At 39.9% G+C, this 21,161-nt stretch overlaps 2 pseudogenes; both read right to left on the reverse strand.

Moving 5' to 3' along the window:
• Positions 1 to 419: 419 nt before the first annotated feature.
• Positions 420 to 1,922, reverse strand: LOC148032636 (uncharacterized; annotated as a pseudogene).
• Positions 1,923 to 2,126: 204 nt separating this feature from the next.
• On the reverse strand, positions 2,127 to 2,790 carry LOC148032637 (uncharacterized; annotated as a pseudogene).
• Between the last annotated feature and the right edge of the window lie 18,371 nt (positions 2,791 to 21,161).

A 21,161-nucleotide genomic window follows, 5' to 3' on the forward strand; every position in this document is an offset into this window, starting at 1 on the left:
ACTGATATGGATGTGATTTGGGAGCTTGGACGCCTTGTTGAAGGTCGAATTTCTGTATCCATGGTAGAAGAGAGAGATACATGCACAGAGAGAGAGAGAGAGAGAGGACTAGGCTACCATAACGGAGGGAAAAACAATAGAGGAATAAAAGAAAGGAGGGAAAAAACTTAGCGCCATGCTTTTCACCAATTTGAATTTCGATTACATCAGTCGTTATCATTAATCTAGAAACATCATTAAATAAAAGTAGCCGAGACTCTATGCCATTAATGCAAAAGATGTCATAATCACGAATATAAGAGACTAAAAATACATAATAAAAATACAAATTCGTAATATTATTATATTTATATATTTTTGTAAAATGATTTTTTAATCTTTTTAATAGGTTCCGTTACGGAGGCTTTGCTCTTATTGGTCTAGAGCACTCTCTCTCCATATCCTAAAATGCATTTTCGAGACCTCAAAACTCCCCTAATGACACCATGATCATGTCATAATGTGGCACTCTCCTAAAGACGTAAAGAGGCCATGTAGCCTCGAACGTCATAGCATGTAAAGGTAGAAGGCATCCATCTGTTGCGCAATAATGACAAAAAATAGAGACATGTCACAAACTAATCAAGAACAACAAAGCACTAAGAAAACTGAGTGTACAATAACCATGTCAAATACCTCTACGGTAATACCCTCAATCGTAACCTCATCCATGAAGTCTAAGTCCTCAACTATGAATCTATGCACAATCTCCAGCTCACACTGCGGGGCATATTTCTCCACCCACGAGGGAGAGTCCCCTGACAGAAAGAAATACATTTCACACATTGGTAATTACCTAACAATCTTATTCACAAGTACCTAACAATCCTCTTTACATATTTCTGACTCAAAATGGAGGCAAGACAAACAACCCATCTTGAGTCCGCCAAACAAGCTGCTCCTACTCCAAGTCCATGCCGAATATGATCCTCCGACACCTTGTTCCACAATGGAACACCGTCTCATCCATGCATAGAGTCCATGGGAAGATCCAAGAGCACAAAGTCAGCAGCCCATGCCACCGTCTTTTTCTTTTTCTTATACTCCACCCCCAATTTATTGATTTTTAGAAAAAAATGTATGGATCTTTGCATAATCCTCATTTCTAATAGAGGATGCAAAATCCTTACCCATAGAAATATAATCTCCACATCCAAATGAAAAGATAGAGCGGTCCAAAGAAGCCCCCCCTTGTATGGACAAGAGTGGCACATATTCTTTTTGGGATGGTGGTCTAGGACGTGAGGATGGACCTAAATACAAAACAAGAATAACATACAAAACAATCACGGCAATTATAATGAATGAACAACAAGCATAACATACAAAACAATCGACTTGCGTATATCCATAAAAAGAATCATACCACTATGAAAGCTACCATGCATACCAACATCGAGTGGTGGTGAATTGTCATCAACAAAAATTTCACAATCTAAAACAAAACAAACAAAGAAGCATAAATCTTTATTTTACAAGGAAGGTATATAAAGTATCCAACATAGAGACATGAATATGCAAAGTGAAATAAGTAAAAGTCACATGCACTCTATGTCTCACTAATTTGAGCTTACTTGCCCTTTTGAGCTTGCTTGCCTCTTTGAGCATGCTCACCCCTTTGTGCTTCCTTGCCCCTTATTTGATCACCTTCAAAACCACTTCTTTGTTAGAAAAGTAAAGCTTAAGGAAAGAGAGGAGACAGTTGTGGAAACCACTTTACCTTGACTCAGACAGCCACCACTTGCACCCTTTCCCTTTGATTTTTTCCATTCCTCAAACTTAGCTTTCTCACTTGGCAATACATGGGGCGAGGGCATGTCAATCTAGCAAGGGCATGTCTCAATCTCAAATGGTGAGAGACCAATCATATTCTCCCCATACATAGTGGACTCTTTGTTAGTGATATCCACCCATGTTTTACAAGCCTTGGAAAAATCAACAAGTAGCTTGAGGTCTCTCAAGTGCAAAAAATACCTGGAATATTCAAAGATAATTTATATGGTTCCCCACAAACTACACACTACAATGTCAAACAAAAGGCATTAAAATAGAAAACCAACCGATAGAGCAACCGACAAGCAGTTGCATCAAGATGGGACTGAATAGGTTGATCCTCTTTTTTTTGGACTTTTCTTTAGTACCAATTTTCTTAATGTTGCCAAAAATATGTTTTCTGCCCTCGTATGGTATGGATGCGAAGTAAACATGAAGAGATGGCTTATTGGGTAAATTAATTGAATGCTCTGTGGTAGTTGCTATTCTTATCTCTTGCTCCAAAGAACGAAGTGCATTCTTTTCTATCATGTCTAACATCAGTTCCCTAGACAACCACCTACAATGATAGAAATAATGAAAGGCACAAAAACATGCAAAGCAAAGACAATTTTTTTCTATGAAGCATAGAGATAAAGCAAGAAAAGTGAAAAACTCTTACGCTCTGAACTCTGTGTTTGTTGATGGCATACCATGGGTATTGAGAACAGATCTTGAACTCTCAAGCAATCTCAACCAAGTTATCTTTTTCTCTACACTGACGGAAGAAATTGCTATCAAATTCAACTTTTCAATGTCCACAATGGTGTCCGCTCCATCAAATTGAAGAGAAAACAAAGTTTCTCTCCATTCCTTGCCAAGGGATGGATTGATAATATTCAAAACCTAATAAATACACCAAAACCATTTCATATTAGTAGGAGACAAACACAACAATAATAATTCTAAAAAAATCAAACATTGCAATACTTTTTGCATACGATCAGTGTACTTTCATCGCAACGCAATGGAGATTTGCTTTTCTTTTAAAGCCCTCTCCTCCACACTTAGACCTTTTGTCACTTCAGCTACTTTGGTCCTACTTCCTTTTGAAACTCAACCTACAAAATTTTGGGGAAATCATTGTATACCAATGTTTCTAATCATCTCATAACAAGAAAGAGCCCAAATATATATCTACCTAGTAAACAAGCTGGGCCAAATCCTCTCTAGCCAACGGATACCATGGGGGTGAAGTGTTTGATTCAAGCTTCTTTTTGGCTTCCAAGGTTTTAGCCACATTAGCAGGTTTCTCTCGCAAATAGGATTTAATGTCACACTCACAAATATTTCCAACGGATACCATGGGGGTGAAGTGTTTGATTCAAGCTTCTTTTTGGCTTCCAAGGTTTTAGCCACATTAGCAGGTTGCTCTCGCAAATAGGATTTAATGTCACACCCACAAATATTTGCAACATTGACCAATGTATCCTTCAGATTTGTGACTATGACTACATGCTCATTCAAGCTTCCAAAAAAAAAAAAATTTAATATAGATGCATTTAATGAGAAGGATCACATGTGCATTTTGTTTTGAGAGGAACTTACTCATTCATACGAAGAAGGCTAGCAAGAAAGAAGACTTCACTGAGTCTAGTTGGATCAACAACAGTGTTAAAGACCCCCAAATGCCATTCTTTATCATCTTTATATTTCTCTATAATGAGCTCCATCCAAGCCATTGTGTGATGGTTCCCCTCCCACACATAGAACATTTTATTGGAAAGAAAAGACAACCCCTTCTTGGTTCTCAACTCATTCTCAAAATCTTTATCTATAGTCTTCCAGTGGGCATCCCACGAAGCCCTCATCTCACTTTTCACTGGAATTGCAACACCCAAAGGGGAGACAATAGAGACAATGAAAATACCCTTCTCTGGATAGTAAGTTTCACCCTCTAAGACTATTTTGAGTAGCGAAGTGTCACTTCTCAAACCTCGAACCCTAGGGTATGGGAACATCCTACAAACGGGAATGGGTGGGCACCTTGAAACATCTAAAACCCTGCATTTAGCCAATACATCTCCACCTTTCATAATTTCCACCACCTCATTTTCCCCTTGCTCTTCTTTCTCACTACACATGGACTCCATACTGTTGCTTGTTCTTTTTGTCTTCTTTTAGAAACCTAGGAACATTTGAAACATAGAACTTAGAAATTGGCAAACTCAATCTAAGCAACATAAAATATTCCCTAGAAAAAGCATACAAACAAGAACCTGGATAGGAGAGAAATCATCGCCACCACTCTCATCTGCTATAGGACTAGATGCGCACACTCCTTTCTCCTTGCTCATTGGCTAAATTATAAATCATTAGTTCACATAAAAATATTAAGAAATCATTAGTTCACACAAAATCATTAGTTCATATCATTGGTTGAATTAAGAAATCTTATTGTAAGAGACCCGAACTCCCAATATTTTTTTGCTTGTTGTCTCTTTCGTGGAGGCATGATTATTCCCTAACATTTCACATAAGATTATATTGGTGTCAGAAAATTAATATCATGGCCCTCTACACTCACACCACTCTTCTCTTACTAGACACACACACACACACACACACTCTCTCTCTCTCTCTCTCTCTCTCTCTCTCTCTCTCTCTCTCTCTCTCTCTCTCTCCACCATACACACACACTCTTGGCCTCTTACACACACACCAGCACCAAGGGTGAGAAAGCCCATGTCTGTGTGGACTTAGCTTCTTGCCACCAAGGGCAAGAAAGCCCATACGCCTTTGATGCTAATGGGATTGAGCTCACTGCAAAGGTTCAGTTTGCTTCTTTCCCTCAAACGGATAGAGATCACTAATGATGCTAATAAGGAAAATGGGTTCACAGCCCCAACCCATTTTCCACTTTTAGGCACACCATACACACACACATTGAAGAGAAGAATGTTGTGCAAGTGAGCCTTATAATGAGGGTCCCGATGCAGTGGTCTAAACACATTGAAGAGAAGAATGTTGTTGAATTCCCCAAAATTTCCTCCAAGTAGCGGTCTAAACACACACACACACACGCACACTGCGAAAACTTAAGAGAAAATAGACTTTAATCAAGTGGCACAAGATGGAGAGAATAAAATTGAGAAATCCTATCCAACTCCAATGTCCACTCAACAAAAACACCTTAATAATGTGAGTGCAAATACAAATGTGTATACCAATTGGCCACATGGTGAACATTAAGAAGAACTAAAACTTTTGCACCTAATATGTCAAGGACCTGCTTCCTTGTTCACTGCCAGGACATCTACAGTGACAGAGCCAGCTGAACAATGCTTTTAAAGTGATTAACTAAAACTGAACAGTTGAGTCTGCCACCACCATTCCTGCCCCAAACATTGGACACTGCAGAATATTGTTCTTCGTAGAGGATAGCAAGCTAGAGATCATCTAATAGCTTCAATCTATGCTTACACAATAATTTGAGGTTTTCTTTTTGTTGCTCAAACATACTACTTTTCACTGGGTCAACATGCTTTGTGTCCGTGCAGCACCATTGTCCTTGAATCAAGGATTTCTGACTTCTTGTAGCAAGTCCAACATTGCCTTTCTCTCATGCATGCTTGGAATGGCTCCCTTTTCATGAACACATAGAGATGCTGCAGTAGCTACATGGTTTTGTAACTCACTCAATCTGATAGTTACCACAAACCTAGAACTACAAAATTTTCACCCTGCCCTAAAGTATATTGCATTCACAAACATGCACTCAACACACACTGATATTCTTGAAAGTATTCAGATTCTAAGCAAACATAACACATCTACAAGCTTCGTGTAATGAAAGCAGCTGCATCATGACTCAGTATTGATATACATCTCCTCATTTGGGCCTTACCAAGGATTGTTAGTTATATTTTCCATAGCCATACGTATATGTTGAAGTGCTGCTCAAATGCTTACAATAAACATAAAGTGATGCACTCATTACCCTCCAAATATTTGAAGGTTAGCTAATTTCTAGTAAAAACAATTGGCATTTCAACAGATCATAATGGGATATATACCATTCCATTATGATACTTGTAATGCTAAGGTGTAGAAAAACGAAATTGCAAACATAAGCATATACATATATGTATCGGAGCATGTACGATGAGCTTAGTTGTCTCTACCCTTATATATAAAGTGTAGCCACAGAGAAGCTGCAAATGTAAGTACCAAGAATCTTTCCATGATGAGCAATAGGATACTTGTAATGCTAAGGTGTAGAAAAACGAAATTGCAGACATAAGCATATACATATATGTATTGGAGCATGTACGATGAGCTTAGATGTCTCTACCATTATATATAAAGTGCATTAGGATATATACCATTCCATTAGGATACTTGTAATGCTAAGGTGTAGAAAAACGAAATTGCAGACATAAGCATATACATGTATGTATCGGAGCATGTACAATGAGCTTAGATGTCTCTACCCTTATATATAAAGTGCAGCCACACAGAGAAGCTACAAATGTAAGTACAAAGAATCTTTCCACAATGAGCTTAGATGTCTCTATACTCCTCTGCTTGGAGAGCTGACACACACCAGAACCAAGGGCAAGAAAGCCCATGTCTGTGGCCTTACCTTCTTGCCACCAAGGGCAAGAAAGCCCAGACACCAGCATATGGGATTTCTTGCCCTTAGTGGCAAGAAGCTAAGGCCACAAACAATGAGACCTTAGCTTCTTGCCGCTAAGGGCAAGAAAGCCCATACACCAACGTATGGGTTTTCTTGCCCTCCGTGGCAAGGAGCTAAGGGGAGTGCTAATCTGTGTATTGGTCATCATTATCATCAAGGCGAGCTGCATGAAGTGCATAGTAAGCTCAATATCGTGACTAATACTAGCGCTGCTCAACGTAGTACTTATCATCATGATACCATGGATAAATCAATGACGGTCGATAGGAAGCTATATCATAAGTACTCGTCAAGCAACACGGATATTTCTAAAGGGCATGCAAATCATGCAGCCGCCAATATTACTCCAATTAAGGATAATACTGGTAATGTGTCATAAGGGTGAAGGAAAGGCAACGCTAATCTGGAGATTATGCACATCAAAGAAGGGTAGAGGCCACCCATCACTTTGTCTATCGCCAAGGGCTTCTTGCCACCAAGGGCAAGAAAGCCCATGTGCCAACATATAGGCTTTCCTGCCCTTAATCATAAGTATTCGTCAAGCAACACGGATAAGCATATACATATATGTATCGAAGCATGTACGATGAGCTTAGATGTCTCTACCCTTATATATAAAGTGCATTAGGATATATACCATTCCATTAGGATACTTGTAATGCTAAGGTGTAGAAAAACGAAATTGCAGACATAAGCATATACATATATGTATCGGAGCATGTACGATGAGCTTAGATGTCTCTACCCTTATATATAAAGTGCAGCCATAGAGAAGTTGCAAATCTAAGTACCAAGAATCTTTCCACGATGAGCTTAGATGTCTCTATCCTCCTCTTCTTGGAGAGCTGACACACACCAGAACCAAGGGAAAGAAATCCCATGTCTATGGCCTTACCTTCTTGCCACCAAGGGCAAGAAAGCCAAGATGCCAGCATATGGGATTTCTTGCCCTTGGTGGCAAGAAGCTAAGGCCACAGACAATGAGACTTTAGCTTCTTGCCACCAAGGGCAAGAAATCCCATAAGCCAACGTATGGTTTTTCTCACCCTTGGTGGCAAGGAGCTAAGGGGAGTGCTAATCTCTGTATCGGTCATCATTATCATCAAGGCAAGCTACATGAAGTGCATAGTAATCTCAATATCATGACTAATACTAGCACTGCTCAACATAGTACTTATCATCATGATACCATGAATAAATCAATAACGGTCGATATGAAGCTATATCATAAGTATTCGTCAAGCAACATGGATATTTCTAAAGGGCATGCAAATCATGCAACTACCAATATTACTCCAATTAAGGATAATACTGGTAATGTGTCATAAGGGCGAAGGAAAGGCAATGGTAATCTGGAGATTATGCACATCAAAGAAGGGTAGAGGCCACCCATCACTCTGTCTATCACCAAGGGCTTCTTGCCACCAAGGGCAAGAAAGCCCATATGCCAACATATAGGCTTTCTTTCCCTTGATCAGAAAGTATTCCTCAAGAAACATGGATAAGCATATACATATATGTATCGGAGCATGTACGATGAGCTTAGATGTCTCTACCCTTATATATAAAGTGCATTAGGATATATACCATTCCATTAGGATACTTGTAATGCTAAGGTGTAGAAAAACGAAATTGCAGACATAAGCATAAACATATATGCATCGGAGCATGTACGATGAGCTTAGATGTCTCTACCCTTATATATAAAGTGCAGCCACAGAGAAGCTGCAAATGTAAGTACCAAGAATCTTTCCACGATGAGCTTAGATGTCTCTATCCTCCTCTGCTTGGAGAGTTGATACACACCAGAACCAAGGGCAAGAAAGCCCATGTCTGTGGCCTTACCTTCTTGCCACCAAGGGCAAGAAAGCCCAAATGCCAACATATGGGATTTCTTGCCCTTGGTGGCAAGAAGCTAAAGCCACAAACAATGAGACCTTAGCTTCTTGCCGCCAAGGGCAAGAAAGCCCATACTCCAGTGTATGGGTTTTCTTGCCCTTGGTGGCAAGGAGCTAAGGGGAGTGCTAATTTGTGTATTGGTCATCATTATCATCAAGGCGAGCTGCATGAAGTGCATAGTAAGCTCAATATCACGACTAATACTAGCACTGCTCAACGTAGTACTTATCATCATGATACCATGGATAAATCAATGACGGTCGATAGGAAGCTAGATCATAAGTATTAGTCAAGCAACACAGATATTTCTAAAGGGCATGCAAATCATGCAGCCGCCAATATTACTCCAATTAAGGATAATACCGGTAATGTGTCATAAGGGTGAAGGAAATGTCAAGATTGTGGGAGAGAAGGAAGGAGTCTCACTTGAAGCTTTCTTGCTTGCACAATGGGGGAATACACACAAAGGTGAAGGCTGAAAACAGTTTTCCTCTTCTTAGTTGTGTAAGCCAAAAGAACTCAAGTACATAGAAATAGAAGAACCCTATATATGGGTCTCAAACCAAACTCAACTAACTAAGGTGGCATACTAACTGAGCCACGAACTAGAGATAAGGATAGCTATCATCTAGCTATTATTCATGGGCGGTGTACCAACCGCATCTGCAACTGACAAGTCGGTGACATAAATGCACAACGGTCAACCTGGCATATCACGAGTGGAGCTCGATATCTCAACACTCCCCCTCGAGCTCAATCCCAAGTCCTGCACACCAAGCAGGTCTCTGAACTTGTGTAGCTTCTCTGCGCCCAATGCCTTCCTAAATATGTCAGCTACCTGATCCTCTGTGCTGACATAAACTAGATCAATAAGACGTAGTAAAACCCTCTCCCACACGTAGTGATAATGCACCTCAATGTGCTTTGTTCTAGCATGATAGACTGGGTTATTTGCCAAGTGTATACTACTCATGTTGTCACAATAAATGACAACTGGCCCATCTGTAGGCTGATGCATATCATAAAGTAGCTTATGCAACCAAGCTACCTCACATGCAGCCATTGCTATGCCCCCGTACTCAGCCTCTGTGCTCGATAAGGCAACTGTAGGATGTTTCTTGCTGCTCCAAGTGACTGCAACACTCCCAAAAGAGAACACATATCCACTGGTAGATCATCTATCAGAAATACTACCAGCCCAATCAACATCAGTGTATCCATGCAACTGTATCTGAACCCCAGTCTCATAAAGTAGTCCATACTGCAATGTGGACTTCACATACCTGAGTATGCGTCTAGCCGCATCCAAATGCGGTTTCCTTGGAGCCTGCATAAACTGACTTACCAATCCAACAACATAACTCAAATTTGGCCTGGTAATAGTCATATAAATCAAACTTCCTACTATGCGTCTGTACATAGTAGGGTCTTCCAGAAGCTCATATGCATCTGCGCTCAGCTTCACATTCTTCTCCAAAGGAACTGAAATAGACTTACAGCATGTCATCCCATATTTGGACAGTATGTCCAATCCATACTGCCTCTGCAAGAGCCGTATCCCACTTGGTGATCTAATCACCTCAATGCCCAAGAAATAATGTAGCTCTCCCAAATCCTTCATCTCAAACTTCTGCTTCAATAGCATTTTCACATGAAGGATATCTTCATCACTGTCACATGTCATAATCAAATCATCAACATAAATGACAAGTAGCATAATACCTTTCTCTGTTTTTCTCACATAAAGTGATAAATCTACCTTGGAAATCTGAAAGCCAATAGTGACAAGATACTGTCCTATCTTGTTAGACCATGCTCTAGGTGCTTGCTTCAAGCCATACAAGGCTTTCTTCAACCTACAAACAAACTCAGGATGAACAGTATGCACATAACCTGGTGGCTGCTCAATATATACCTCTTCTTGCAAATCACCATGCAAAAAGGCATTCTTTACATCCATCTGATGTAAAGACCATTCCTTTGATGCAGCCATAGCAATGACTGCTCTTACGGTTGCCATCCTTGCAACCGGACTAAATGTTTCTTCATAATCAATGCCATATATTTGTGCATACCCCTTGACTACTAATCTTGCCTTGTATCTGTTCTCACAGAACCATCTACATTGTGCTTCACCTTATAAACCCACTTACAACCAATTGCATTCTTACCTTTAGGCAAAGGTACCAATTCCCATGTAGCATTTGCTTCCAAGGAATCCATTTCTTCATCCATGGCTTTCTCCCATTTTTCTTTTCCCATGGCTTGCTCAAAAGAAGTAGGTTCTCGTTCCTGTATCACTTTGACCATATAGGCATAGTGAATGGCTGTAAATCCATCATATTTCAGCCATCCACAGGATACCTAGCTCGAGTAGACCTGTGCAAAGTAGGTTCACTCCCAGGTGCTCTCAAAACATCCCTAGTCTTCCTTATTCCAGGTGTAATAATAGAAGGAATACCCAACTCATCATCAATGCTCTGTTCTGAGCCATTGGATTCACCATCCACATAAGAGTGACCTGCATTCACATCAAACATGGGCTGATCTACCTTCTCTTTTCCTTTTCGTGAAACCTGCATATCACTATCTGCATTGTTTTGAGGAGATTCTGCTGATCTCAATCTGCCTGTCCATGGCGAAGAATGTGAACCACTGCTAGAGGACACTCCAGGTCCACTAATATTTTGTGACTGCTGCTGTGAATTCTGTGCAGCATTACCATTTTGTGCATCTACATCATCAATCACATTTACTGGTTTATACCAGCTACTCATCTTATCAAAAACAACATCTCTCCTCACTATAAACTTACGAGTAGAAGGGTTATAGCATCTATACCCTTTCTGCTGCTGCAGAGAGTAACCAATAAAGATGCACTTCTCAGCTTTTGGATCCAACTTGGATCTCAACTCATCTGGCACATGAACATAGGCAATGCAACCAAAAATCTTCAAATGAGAAATATCTGGTTTCCTACCAGTATACCTCTCCTCTGGAGTCATCCCATGTATTGCTGCAGTGGGAGTCCTGTTCATTATGTAGACTGTTGTAGCAACTGCTTCAGCCCAGTAAAAATCTGGCAAGTCTTTTTCGTTGATCATGGCATGAGATACCTCTCCAATATGCCTGTTTTTTCTTTTTGCAATTCCATTTTGTTGTGGGGTATGACTGCATGAATATTGCTGCTTTATGCCATGCTCCTGCATGAACCTTGCAAACTCATTTGAGAGGTACTCTCCCCCTCCATCTGACCTTAGGCATTTTATTTGCAAGCCTGTTTCTTTTTCAACCATAGCTTTAAGAGTTTTGAAATGCCCAAAAACTTCACTTTTCTTTTTTACAAAATACACCCAAACTTTTCTGCTATAGTTATCAATAAAAGTGACAAAATAATGACAGCTTCCAAGAGATGCAGCTTTAATAGTCCACACATCATAGTGGATTAATTCCAATGGCTTCTTACTCTCTTGAACATGTCTAGGAAATAATTTCCTTGCCTGTTTTCCAAATTGACAGGCTTCACATACCTTATGCATTTCTGCAACCTTGAATTTAGGCAATCCTGCAACAATATTTTGGGCTTGCATTGATTTAAGTCGATGTACATTAACATGACCAATGTGTTTATGCCATATATCAATATCTATAACTACACCGGTCCCATGTGCAAACATTGCTGCACTCAATTCAGGCATGTCTGCATCCAATGTAAACATTATGCCCTTCTTTTTTCCTTTTGCTATCAAGCAACCTTTATTTTTCATATCCTCAACAAAGCATCCATGAGAATTAAATCTGACCTGCAAGCCCTGCTCAACCATTTGACCAACAGAAACCAAGTTCTTGGTGATATTCGGGACATGAAATACATCCGACGTGTATTTCTTTTTCCCATCCTGCATAGACAAAGTAATTTTTCCAATCTGCACAATAGGATGTGCAGTATCATCACCAGTCTCCACAAATCCTGGTTTTTCCATTTTCCTTGCATCTTGCATCCATTCTGCATGACCTGTCATGTGGTTTGATGTACCTGAGTCAACATACCACACATCGTTTCTTTCTTCTACACTTGTCATAGAATTGGTCATGTGCTGCACCATAAACAAATGCTCATTTCTGCCATCACCCTATCTACTAGAAGATGCATAATTTCCTTGTTGCAATTTTCCATTCATGATGTCATTCTGCTTTTTATAGCAGTCTTTAGCCATATGACCCATTTTACCACAGTAGTAGCATTCAACATTGTTGTTTTCATTTTGGCCTCTTTGCATCCACCACGACCTCTTTGGCTCCCCCTGCCTCTAGAGTTATCATGTCCTTGTCCATAGGACTAGTTTTCTTGAGTTTGCTGCATATTCTAATTTCTACCACGGCCTCCAGATCGGCCTCCTCTACCTCTGCCTCTACCTCTTCCAACATTTGAGTAGAAGACAGCTTCTTTTGAAGTTCTTCCTGAAGAAGATGCACCACCATTTCTCTACTCCTCAAAAATTAGAAGAGCAATCAACTCCTCAAAATCAGGAAATCTTTCATGGATGGAAATGGATGTTTGGAACTGTGCATAATCCTTTCATAGACCATTCAAGGTCACAGAAAATAAATCATCATCTTCCACTGGAGACCCAATGGAAGCAAGTGCATCTGCAATCTTCTTCACCTTCATGTGGTAGTCATTGATGCTCATACTTTCTCTTTGCACATTGTGCAACTCTTGCTTGAGCTGCATTTTCCTGGTTTGCGTATTTGTGCTATACATTTTTGACAAAGTATCCCATGCCTCCTTTGGCGTACTTGCATCTTGAATATGCACAATCATAGAGTCTGAAATGCTAATAGACAGCCAGTACATAACTTTCCTGGCTCTCTCATGCCATGCTTTAAATGACTGCATTTGCTGTTGATTGGGAACATCAGGAAGAACTGGTTCCTCTTCATTTCCTGCAACAAATTCCAAATATCATTTTCCCATAAGGAAATTCGTCATTCTAAACTTCCATGCTTGGAAGTTGTTCTTGTCAAGATTTTCAGTAACAATCTGTGAAAGAGAATCACACGCCATTACAGAACACTGCAAAAAATTCTGGCACTGCAAAGAACACAGCTTCAGCCTCCCAAGGGCAAATCTACAAACCTGACAAAAGTGGTATTTGACCACACAGTCACTTCCTAGTGACGATTTTGCATCAACAGGCAACAAGGATGATTCTGTAACTCCCAATGTCTCTGCGCATAAGCATACGATGAAATTTTTACAGTAACTTTTCACCGACCTGTAGAACGGTGGTCACACAGCATAAAATAGGGCCTTTTCCTGAGTGTGTGCAGAAAATTTCTGCCTCCAAAATAGGCCCCGAAATGGCCTCAAAAAAAAAAGTTGCTCCACCGCGAAGGGCGTCTCAATCTGAGACAATGCACTCTTGCACTTTCCTGCTGTGCTACCTGTAAAGACTTGCTCCCAAAACAGAAAAATGAAAGCAACACTGGTCCTCTTACCAGAACACCGTGAACTTGGTTTGCTTTCTTGAGCTCCTTACCACGAACAAGGCTCTGATACCATGTCAAGATTGTGGGAGAGAAGGAAGGAGTCTCACTTGAAGCTTTCTTGCTTGCACAATGGGGGAATACACACAAAGGTGGAGGCTGAAAACAGTTTTCCTCTTCTTAGTTGTGTAAGCCAAAAGAACTCAAGTACATAGAAATAGAAGAACCCTATATATGGGTCTCAAACCAAACTCAACTAACTAAGGTGGCATACTAATTGAGCCACAAACTAGAGATAAGGATAGCTGTCATCTAGCTATTATTCATGGGCAGTGTACCAACCGCATCTGCAATTGACAAGTCGGTGACATAAATGCACAACGGTCAACCTGGCATATCACGAGTGGAGCTCGATATCTCAACAAGAAAGGCAATGCTAATCTGGATATTATGCACATCAAAGAAGGGTAGAGGCCACCCATCACTCTGTCTATCACCAAGGGCTTCCTGCCACCAAGAGCAAGAAAGTCCATACGCCAACATATAGGCTTTCTTGCCCTTGGTGGCAAGAAGCTCCTTCCTATGTTCAACTTGCCCGTTCAAACAAAAAGACTTGCCTGCCTATTCAAACAAAAATAATTTTATTAAGGGCAGTGAGTATCTTACCTGCGACGTTGCGAGTATTGCCTCACCGTCTTTGCTGCGAGTCTTTTGGAGGCATAGTAATCGAAGCCTGCCGATTAGCAATCCCCAAAATCTACTTGAATAGAAATAGTAGTCTACTTGTGTTGCTTAAAATTTGAAGGCTAAGTTGTTTGATTGTTTGTAAACATGTATAAAACCACACAAAGAAATAATTAGTGTTAATCAATATTATTAATTGTTAATGATATGTGAGAGACTGTGTGCGTGTCTCTCCATAGAAAATGAGAGAGAGAGAGAGAGAGAGAGAGAGAGAGAGAGAGAGAGAGAGAGAGAGAGAGAGAGAGAGAGAGAGAGAGAGAGAGAGAGAGAGAGAGGTGAGTGGAAGAAAGCCAAAGGGAGAGAGAGGTGTGTGTGTGGGTAAGAAAGAGAGTGACAAGGAGATAGAGAGAAAATGTATGTGGAAGAGAGAGTGACCATGTGTGTGTAGATAAGAAAGAGAGAGTGACAGGGAGATAGAGAGAAGATGCATGAGAGAGAGAGAGATTAATTATATATATTCACGAACAATGAAAAAAATAAAATAAAATAACACACACACACACAAACCTTGCAAGCTTCGCCCACACAGAGAGTATGTGTGTATTTTAGAGATTGAGATGATGAAAATAAGTGGATGAACTGCTCTCCTCTGATTACTACAGAAAAAATTTCAAGAAGGCAAACAAGCAAACTACTATTACTGTTGAACAAATTTCAAGAAGGCACAAGTTTTGAGGTCAAAAATTGTGGGCAGTGGAAAGGGTCATCTTCGAAAACCCGATGGAAAGGATCCTCTCATTCTCTGACAGTTTGTCCAAGTGACCGCCATCACAAATAGTGATCTTCTCGAGCACAAACATGCTTTTAGTTAGTGGCAAATATATTCAATAAATGCATCATTGCAAATCTTCCATTTTAAATGCAATCGTATCTGGAAAATATCAGTACTCATATCTCAAAAAGGGACAATGATTTTGGCCTACTTGATATATTTTTAGACATTTGTCAATGGTTGCATCTCAGAAGTAGAATGGTGCACGTCACTGATATTCTTTCTTTGGCTCTTTGAAAATTTTATGCGTCCATTTTGATTCAGAAGATGTTATTTTGACAGAGAGAGAGCTTCAAGAGTACTTCTTCTTAGGTAATAATAACTTATCAATGGAGAATCAAAGCAGTGTAGTGCCTAGGATAAAGCTAGCTGATGGTGTTTATGCATTTAAACTTACTGCAACAATGCCAAGGGAATGCACTTTGTCTACTTTATCTCTGCATTCCAAGGATATTGTGCATGGTAGAGATGATGGTATGCATATATTCTCATCAGTAAAAAATCCCTCTTTTTCCTGTTTGGGAACTCCATCAATCCTTGAACCCTGTCTATCTAGTTTAGGGACACCCATCTCTGATTAGACAATTGCTTGTTAACGACACTCTTCTCAATGCTTTAATGAATGCATCTAAAGTTAGGAAAGTTGATGAACTTCCATCACAATACGATGGGGATATTGTTTTTGAGCTCCCTATTGTGCCATAAGGTAAGCCAATGAATGGGATGGAGCAAAGATATGATGGTCATGTGTGGGTGGAGTATAACACATGTACAAAGGAATGTTTTGATGGTATTGTTAGGCGTAATTATTGTGGGGGGCATCTAAGATGTTGTAATGTGGAGTGCCCATATTATGAGCGAATGAAGGGAAGCAATCAATCTCAATGGAAGGTAAAACCTAAACAGGTGCCTAGAATTGGGTTTTTAAGTTCTAAAACTGTCACTTTAGTTTTTCGACATTGCTCTACTTTATCGGAATGCTTGGCTATGTGTGAGTCTTCTATTTATTATTGCTACCCTGTAGATAGAACTACTACAACAAGATGTGTCATACATCAAGGTAGTCACAAGCATCCAATGGCAGTTGGGGTGTCGAAAACAAATAAGACTTTTGTGCATAATTTGGTGCAAGATAGAGCTTCCCATGACATTTATGCAAAGTGTAAAAAGGTTGAGATAGGTGTAGCTCAAGATATAATTATGGACATGCTCTTTGATGACACTAATATCACTCATGATATGGGAGATTTGGAGGTCGAGCAGCTTCTGGAAAGAGTTACACCTCTTGTACAAAGAAAAAGTTTAGGCCTAAAATTTGTTTACATTTTTTTGAAACTCACATGTTGCAATGCTTGACTTTTGGTATTTGATTAGGATTGAGAGATCCATGGATATTGCCTGTCAAAATGTGAAGGGATCAGTTCTTGGGCTTGAAGCATTACTGGATCTTAAGGAGAAACAAATAGGCGATACCCTTTCTTTCATAGCCTCTTATTTTCAAACCAGCTAGCAAGCAATGTGGAGTCTCATGTATTTAAGATGTCCTCTGTGGGTCTTGGAAGTGGGATTGACTTGGTTAATCAAATGAGGCCAGGTGGACCATTAGAGAAACAATTTGTCCACTTTGATCATGTACATAGGACAAGTGGCTGGACCACAATGAGTGCACATGTTTATCACCCTTTTGTCAGAGAATTGCTTACAATTGTAGTAGGTGAGTTCAACGTGGAGAATACAAATGCACAAGTTTTATTTTGGACTTTGATGAATGAAAGGTTGCAGCAATGTGGATTTGAGAGTGCAGAGTTTGCAGGTTTCATGATTGATGAGGCACAAGAAAATTGGGTTCCAGTGCGTACTGTTTTCAATAAAGGTAAAAGGAATGTGATGATGTTCAAGGAACACTCGTGTTCTTTTCACTGGGAAAAGAGTATGCTGGAACATACACGAGTTTGTATCAAACCACAATTTCAAGAAGAGCATAAGGATTTGTGTCGATGGTGGAGTGATGCACCAAGTGAAGTGTCAGCCACATCAGCAAAGGACAAACTTGTTACATTTTGGAGCTTCGGACATGCACATGAGATAGAGCTACATTCATTAGAGACATGGTTATCTTGGTGGGAGGTGCGGGGATTTCATTGGGCAAAATGGGTATTAACACAAGAGGGTGGAGGTCAATTTGTGCCTATAGTTAATCTCTCAGAGTCTAACCATGCATCCATGTGAGCAGCTTTGGGATACGCTCAACAAGTTAGTTTGTTCTATGCTTCAGCCAGACCTTGCCATGTCAGTCTTGCAAAGTGCCCATTATAAGGCCTACTTGATAGGAAGACATGAGGGGTTTGGGCCAAGTTTAAATCAAATTAAGAAAAGATTTATGTCCGGAGACGAAGGGGTTTGAGCCAAAAAAAATCTTGTGGACCTTGCATCAATAGTGTTGGAAGAACAAGATATTGTTGCTCCAGATGTTCAAAGGACAATCCTGAAAAGTGTGATGTGCAAGAGAAGAAATATGGATGCAAAATTTATACTTGATACAGATAGTCATCAGCCAGAATGTGAGAATGATATTGTTCATGTTCCAAGACCAAAAGGGGGTGATTCATGCATTCATGGGACCCAAAAGAGAGTGAGGTTGATGTGAAAGAACGGGCTATCCGGAGAACACCACCCAAATGTCAATCTACATGCTGGAGTATTTTGGAAGGGAGAGCCAAACATTGTGGGGCTTTCGTTCTTGACAAGAAGGAAGGGCTATTGAAGGGTATTCCTGCACCTTGCTTCAAAGGACGTCAACAATATAAGGATAAGGAGAGTTGGCAGATGTTCTACTTTTGTCCATCGAGTGTAATTCATTCAACTAGAGTGGATGAGCAGATTCAGAGTCTTGTAGGCCAGCTCCACTTCTTTGGAAGGTTTCTAGAGGCACATGTTTGTCTGTGGAAGAGACAACCAAAGTCATCAATGTGGGTTTTATTTTGGAGGGTGTGAATCACAATGTTTCCACTATTCAAACAACACCATGCAATGTTCACCCAACGAGCAGAGGTGATGGCCGCATTGTAAGATGGAAGGAGAAGATAAGCAAGGAAATCCAAGATTGCATTAACAGAGCACTTATAATGGAAGGAGAGGTAGTGCATGAGACAATTGTCAATCAAGCAAAGTCACACATTTTTTGGATTTCAACAACTGATTCAAAGAAATCTGGAATCTCCTTTGTGGTTAATGTATGCAAGTTTCCAAGGTGCTCTTGTCCAGAGTTTGCTTTAAGGGATCTGAAAAAAGAGTCGTACGTGCCATGTGAGCATATATATTTTGTGTTCATTAGGGTGTTTGGTTTGCAACCTACAATACACAAATTTATGCACCAAGCTGCAATTACAAAGTTAAGAGCTTAGTCAAGGACTCTCGAGACACCGCAATATTCCTTCTACTAGTGTTATATAGAAGGAATGTATCTACAATGTTTGGCATTTGGTTGGATTTTTTGATCCATTGCAAAAATGCGAAAATTGCAGGGAAGCAAGAAATTAGGCTTGCACCATAGATAAGTAACTTTTGGGACATCTATAATTTCTTATTCTAGTGTCTTATAGATGGTTATATGTTGTCATTCCTTTTTTGGTTCATTAAAACATAGTCACATTTTGAATTATGTTTGTGCTTTTTTGATTGAGACAATATAAGTTTATTTTGCTAATGTCAATAAGTTGTTGCTATGTTGTTCTTGTGAGGGAGAATTCCATTACTAGGCTTGTGTATGCACTTTCTTTGAGAATCTAAAACTTTAAGATATGACTACGAGTTCTAAATGACATTGTCAAAACAACTTGCTTGGTCTCTTACCGCTCGGTTTGGGTTCTCGCTCAGTTTTTCCATGCTCAGTTTTTTGCAATCTTCAATTAATGCATAAATGATATTTCAACACTCTCAAAGGTATATTAAATTTTTGCTAAATTTTTTAAGTATTATGGTTATCTTTTGAGCATGAAACAACCACTTGAGACCAATTATATGCAAATTGCCTTCACAAATTGATTTTGGCCCATATTATCTCTACAATGTGAACATAAGCTAGCATGGTAAATTCTTCAAATCAACAAATCCATGGAAATCTGTATACAATCCCAAGTCCAAGTGTCCCTAAATGTGAGCTACTATCCAAAAGTGTTGTCCAAACTAGAACTCTTTTATGGATGCTCAATAGCAGAACACGTGGGACGCATGGTGTACTGACAATCTCCTATTTGTCCAATTAGCAACCCACTAGAAGCTAGTGGATAGAGTATTCTTCACAACATACACCATTGAAACCATCAGGAGTTTGCATTACTATGGTGATGGCAATATAATGATCCTTAGAAGAATGAGTTTTGATACCTTTAGAACGGAATATCTTCCCCTCTGTAGTGGACTAAAAGCTAAATTCAGAGACATTGAAAAGAAGAAAGTAGAAGAGATGTTGGCAAGAGACTCCTCTAGAGACTAAAGATCCCTCTGATTTTGTGCTGCTGAGTATAGACCAACTGGGTGGAGCCAACTCCATGATGAATGACACAATCAAGAGGCAAGCACTAGAACGAGTCCAAAGGTACGTGAGAAGAGAGAAGGAAAAATTCAAATCCGAGAATGAGCTAGCAGTAGAAGCCTCAATTGATTCCCTAAAAGCACTTTTACAAAAGTCCCCATGGTGGCTCAAGGTCCCCTTCCTAGTCAAATTCTTCCTGGAAATATTGATGAGGATGACAGGCCAACGAATGTAGTCCAGTTGCCCATCTTTAAGGGAGAGTACAATGAAGACCTTGATCTTCATGTAGCAAAGTTTATGGTAGCATGTGTGGCTAGCAATGCCAGAACCCCTGAGCATTAGTTAGCAATATTCCCTCCCTCTAGGTCAACCCAACCAGTGTATGCAGTGATTATAGAAGCATCCCAAAACCCTACTACAAGTACTCTAGGAGGTGAAAATCTGAAGGACTACCTATCCAATTCAGTCACAAGTATTAAGAAAGAGCTTATGGATGAGATTACAGAATAGCTACAGACACTAAAGATGAATGCTACGCTAATATATCCACTCCTACGGGAGATGGAAGAGTTGTGATGCAGTCTAATGCATGGTGTAGAAAGTTCCATCAAGTGGGACATTTAGCCACTGAATGTACCCGAAAACCTACCATTCCTCGAGCCTTCTGTTCGTATTGTTTGAGGAAGAACCATACAGAGGATATCTACTCTATGAAGGAGATGCACGATAGAAGAAAGAAATATGAATAAGCAAGGTTCAACTAGTTGGAATCCAAAATGACAATGCAAGACATTGGACTAAAGCCTAGGGAGTTCGGTCCTAATTTTGGTCCAAGGAGGTTTCCCTCTCAGAGTTATAAAGGACAACAATCTGGGGGTGGCTCTAGAGATCAAAAGTGGAGTGTTATAGATGTGAAGAAAAGGTTCATATTTCACCAAACTATCCAAACCCTGGAAGGTCTATGGACTACAAGCCCTTATGAAGTCAATGAAAAGGAGAAGGCCACACTGCAAAAGATTGTCCAAGTCCTGCTCCTCATGTGAAATCTACTCCTGATACCCAATAGAAAACCCAAGAACTTGCTTCCAATTTGGTGAAATTGGAAGTTTATGCAGTACCACGTACAAAGAAAGGAGAATCCGCATTTTCAAAAGAGAATGTTCCCTTTGCCAAGACAGTGAAGTTCAACCTTCCCAGGGAGAAACCAAACAGTCCAGCATAAAACAATGCAG

This window comes from Lygodium microphyllum, chromosome 8 (assembly GCF_053477565.2).
Source record: "Lygodium microphyllum isolate KBCC chromosome 8, Lygodium_microphyllum_v1.1.10, whole genome shotgun sequence".
NCBI lineage: Eukaryota > Viridiplantae > Streptophyta > Polypodiopsida > Schizaeales > Lygodiaceae > Lygodium > Lygodium microphyllum.